Consider the following 6000-nt stretch of genomic DNA (forward strand, 5'->3'; position numbering starts at 1 on the left):
ACAGAGATACAACAATTCTTCTAGATTCAATAAGTTATCCTCTTACAATTGAGCCAAACAAGGCTTCTAGGTATATCCCTATCCTAGAAGCTAATTCAAATCCCTTATTTTATAAAAGGATAAGAACCTTGTTCCCTAATTTTGTCATTCTATCTTATGATTCTCCTCCCGGATTCACATACAAATATAGATTTATTTTAATGATAGCTAATCATTAAAATAGTAAGCTCAAGAAATTAAGAACAATTCATGTGATAATCCAAAAATAAACTACAATCAAGAATATTAAAGAGTATCCATCTTCTTGGCCTCAACCCCAGAACAAGGGTATTTAGATACTAATAATTGAATTCAAAATAAAAAAAAGTAATAAATCATACCTAAAATTAAAATTACAATGAAAAAGTTGAAAATTAAATTGAAGAACCCTAAATGAGGGTATTTGTTGCTCTTCTGCTACTCTATACTCCCCCAAAATGTCCTAGCCCCTTTTCTTTGTGTTAATATTTTCTTTTTAACAATTTTTCAGGGGTGGAGTGGAGAATTTGTCGAATTATATTATGCACCGTAATGGAGTATGCGATGAATGCATATCGCATGCCCTCACTGGAATTAGCCTTTGAAATTTTGGCTAAAGCAAAGCACCCCTGAAATGGAGCATGCGTCGCATGCTATATTTCTCTGTAATGGAGCATGTGTCATACGTACCCACTGTTTTGGGTCCCTTATGAACAATTTGGAATGAAGAAAGTGCCTAGATCACTATTCATGCACTGACAGTCGTCCATAACATTTTTCAGGTGTTGAAATTTGCATCGAGTTGAGTATTGTGCTTCCGTTGAGTCATTTTGAGACCTTTTGAGTTGTTTCCACTTGACTTGAAGCTTGTATATCTTTAATATATCATAATGATCCATTAAAAAAGAATCATAAAGCATTAAACACAAAAATTCAAAGCTCAAAACAACACAACATCCAACATAGCAAACTAGAAACACGAGCTAAGCATAGGCTAATTTCACTTTGATCTTTAACTAATTGTTTCGACTCTTGTCTTGATTCAAGTGACCCTTGTACATTACCAACAAGTTATTTCACATATAAATATACAATAACAACCTTAGCAACTCATTAAACATGTTAGAACGCAACACGATAGGCTAGACAACACCTAGCTCAAGCTAGTAACACTAGTTTTCTCGTTTGAACTCTAAATGATCGAATTGAATCAAAAATAATGAAAAAAACCATTAAATATTGTAAAAATATAATTGGACACATGAATTCTCATTTATATCATTATCAACACATATAATATAAGAATCATCCTCAAAACAAGGCTAAAAAGGCTAAAATAGTTATGCTAGAATGCATAAATACACCCAACATCACCACCCTATACTTAAAGCCTTGTTCGTCCTTGAACAATTCTTAACTATAAGAATCATGGGTGGAATAGACTCCACACTCCTACTACATGCATTACATTTAAGCTAGTTCTATAATGAATACATCAAATGCAAGTTTCTACACAAACATGTTATACATAATTGAAACCTCAAGAATCCTACTCCCAAAACATCCTAGCCTCAAGAATGGACTCCACAAGTAGCAAACCCATGCACAAAATTCAGTCAAAGACATCTTACAAATCACCCATATTCATCAAAATGTGTCCCTCATAACAAGATAGTTACCCATAAACACTCACAATAATGAAATTTATAACAATGGGTACAAGAATCAAATTGTGCTCACTCTTACAAAGAATTCACAAGTTACACATACTGAACCATAGACTTTCCCTTAGTGTAATGTTCCACTAATAGTCAAATGTAAAGCTTAGGATTACTTAGGATTTTTTCCGGTTGTAATGTTGGCTAAGGGACGGGTAGGAACTATTTTGGCCAAGAATAGTGACTAACCTCTTTAAGTGATTTAATACACTACATTGAACATTTAAAACCAATCTCCAACAACCAAATTTACGCCATTTTTTATCCATCCATATCTTTTATTTTGCCCCATATCTCTTAAGAACTTTCACAAGCACATAGTGTGCATATAGTTACTACCAAATGAATCAATTTTTCTCTTTATTTTCTATCATGGAAATATTTCAAACATTATTTATATCACAACCATTAACCACACATCAATTATACTCCAATAACTCTCACCTTGGGACATCAATTTTACCCTTTTCTTCTTCAATTTCTCAAAATCCTTACTAATTCAATTTTTCATTAAAGCATTTAAGAGATTTTCGGATCAAATAATGGTCTATCAAAGAAGGAATTAGGCTAGTTATGAGGTTGCCAAATAAAATAAGTTAAAGGCTCTATGGGGTTTAGCTAGTATAATGCACATGGGTAGGTAAAAAGAACGGTAAAAATAAGGCTATCAAAGAAATGCCTATATCATCTCCTAAACCCACATTCTTGATTTCGATTCACACACACACCGGGCAAGTTCTAGACATCACATGCAACAAGGAATACACAAAATACCTTACACTCACATGGCACATGTTCAACTCAATAGGACCATTATAGATTCCAACCAACCAATGGAATGAATTCAATTTTAAGCCAACAAGTACAAGAGTCGAGAACATGAGCCTAAGAGTCTCAAAAATAGCAATTTACACAATTCAACATGCTTTTACAAACAAACTCACTTGCATCATATAATCACAAATAGAACCAACAAGAATATTGCACTTATTCCTAACCTAAATTTTTTTAAATTGAGCCAAAATTTGGGAATTTCCACACCTCATACTTAAACATCTACTTTGTCCCCAAAGTGAACTTTTAAAGTAAGAGATAAAAATACTCCCTGAGGCCTCTAGGCCTAGCTAGATGCATCTTCTCATGAATGAGATCCATGGAAACCCACACTTTATCTTTTCCATGCTTCAAGCTAAAGTTTTTGGTACTCAGAATTCCCATTATCCTGTGACTCAACCAAAAACAAAAACTATGTAAAGTAAAAACCCAAATAAAAACTAAAAAGAAAAACATACCTTAGCTTGGGTTGCCTCCCAAGAAGCTCCTAATTTAGTGTTGCGGCATGACCTAATCGTGCTTTTTCCTCTACCTTGAGGATATAAATTTCACCCCCAACTTAGCATCCATCTTCTTGCCTAGCTTATAGGGAGGTGGTATAAAAATTAAGAATTCGAGTAATGGATTAAGCATGGTAAACCACTTGGTTTTAAAGTGAGGTGTGTTTTTATGTTGCTTGTCTAGTGTAAAATTAAAAATATAGTATTCTTGTTCCTCATCTTCACACTCTTTCACTATTTTAAATGATTCCACAAACAAGACATCATCTAAACATAATATAGAAAAGTGCTTTGAATGAGGCCCAACCAATCCTACTTTAAAAGTTACACTATCCTCAACACCTTCACTTATATTCACCTTCTCAACTTCAGTCTCAAGATAAAAATGACAATTGAGTGACTGAGATTCTTATGTTTGATCCACAAGTTGGCTAACGTCCTCTTCCATGTTTTTCTTTGCTTAGCCACTGTAGACATGGTAGTAGTGGTAACTCCTTACGAGTTTCAACAATTTCAATTTTCGAGTACTCAGACTTTCTCAAATTATCAATAACTTGTTCTACAATTGGTTGGATATACTCTTGCTCTGGAACCTCCCTTTGGTAATTTATCTATGCCAACAGTTTATTTTGAGACGCTAAGATTTGTGTCATCAACTCTTCCAAATTGCTCATTTGAGTTATAGCCTGCATGTTTAGTAGTTGCTGCTGAAACTGCTGCTGGTTCCATGATTAAATTTATGTCTGACTCAACCCCATTCGATTGTAGTAATTTCTAATATTTTACAATTGGTCATAGCCCACAAACATTACTGAATCGGGGTTGACATCACACATATCTTCTAAATGATCACTTTGACCACCACCACTACCACAACAACAACAACAAACCCAGTGTATTCCCATCAAGTGGGGTCTGGCAAGAGTAGAGTGTACGCAGTCCATACCGCTACCTCCAGAGAAATTCTTCATCACTCAAAGACCATCTATCCAAGAATGACATCTAAAGAAGATTATGAGAAAAATAGAAATTAAAGAAAATAAAAAGAAACTAAACAAAAGCTATTTACAACTCAATATAGAAAAACTAAAAAATAAGATAGTTGCTAGTAACAAGTCCTCGGCAACAGCGCCAAAAACTTGGCAATGCCCAAGCGCACACACAAGTGTACATGGTTTTATCAAGTAATATAGTAGCTTTAAGGAATCCCAAGTATCGATTTCTGAGGGACTTGCGTTCTCTGCCTATCATATTCTAGTTTAACTATTTGAGGAGAGTAGAAAATAAAGTTTTAGAATTGTAAATTAAAAATAATCTAAACTAATGCATAAGATAAAATCTTGGGAAATTAAATGGAGTAAACCCTAGGGTTGAGGCATTTCAAACAATCATACAAATCTCTATTCCTATCTCAGTTTAATTGGTTATCGAATTGTTGATTCATAAGGTTTATGCTACGATTTTAGTTTTCCGACCTCAAATCTTTTATCTATTGAACATTGCAACTACATCCCGCATAGATGCAACAATTCTTCTAGATTCAATAAGTTATCCTCTTGCAATTGAACCAAACAAGGCTTCTAGGTATATCCCTATCCTAGATGCTAATTTAAATCCCTTATTTTATAAAAGGATAAGAACCTTGTTCCCTAATTTCTTCATTCTATCTTATGATTCTCCTCCCAGATTCACATAAAAATATAGATTTATTTTAATGGTAGCTAATCATTAAAATAGTAAGCTCAATAAATTAAGAACAATCCCTGTGATAATCCAAAAATAAACTACAATCAAGAATATTAAAGAGTATCCATTTTCTTGGCCTCAACCCCAGAACAAGGGTATTTAGATACTAATAATTGAATTCAAAATTAAAAAAGTAATAAATCATACCTAAAATTAAAATTACAATGAAAAAGTTGAAAATAAAATTGAAGAACCCTAAATGAGGGTATTTGTTGCTCTTTTGCCGCTCTATACTTTCCCCAAATTTCCAATCCCCTTTTCTTTGTGTTAACATTTTCTTTTTAACAATTTATTAGGGGTGGAGTGGAGCATTCGTCGGATTCTATTCTGCACCGGAATGGAGTATGCAACGCATGCATATCGTATGTCCTCACCGGAATTAGCCTTTGAAATTTTGGCTAAGGAAAAGCACCCCTAAAATGGAGCATGCATCGCATGCAATATTGCTCTACAATGGAACATGCGTCATACGTACCCACAATTTTGGGTCCGTTCTGAACATTTTGGCTCTTAGAATGCTCCCAGAACACTATTCATGCACCAACACTTGCCCATAACATTTCAGGTGTCGAAATTTTCATCAAGGTGAGTATTGTGCTTCCATTGAGTCATTTCGAGTCCTTTTGAGTTGTTTCCACTTGACTTGAAGCTTGTATATCCTTCATATATCATCATGATCCATTTACCAAGAATCCTAAAGCATTAAACACAGCAATTCAAAGCTCAAAGCAACACAAAATCTAACATGGTAAACTAGAAACACGAGCTAAGCATAGGCTAATTTCACTTTGAACTTTAACTCATTGTTTTGACTCTTGTCTTGATCCAATTGACCCTTATACATTACCAACAAGTTGTTTCACATATATATACACAATAAAAACCTCAGGAAATTATTAAACATGTTAGAACCCAGCATGATAGACTAGACAACATCTAGCTCAAGCTAGTAACACTAGTTTTCTCGTTTGAACTCTAAATGATCGAATTGAATCAAAACTCATGCGAAAATACCATTAAATATTGTAAAAACATACTTTGACACATGAATGCTCATTTATATCATTATCAACACATATAGTATATGAATAATCCTCAAAACAAGGCTAAAAAGGCTAAAATAGTCATGCTAGAATGCATAAATACACCCAACATCAATAAGGAAGTTCGTTTCAGGGGTGAAT

Source organism: Capsicum annuum, chromosome 12 (genome assembly GCF_002878395.1).
Source record: "Capsicum annuum cultivar UCD-10X-F1 chromosome 12, UCD10Xv1.1, whole genome shotgun sequence".
NCBI classification, from domain to species: Eukaryota; Viridiplantae; Streptophyta; class Magnoliopsida; order Solanales; family Solanaceae; genus Capsicum; species Capsicum annuum.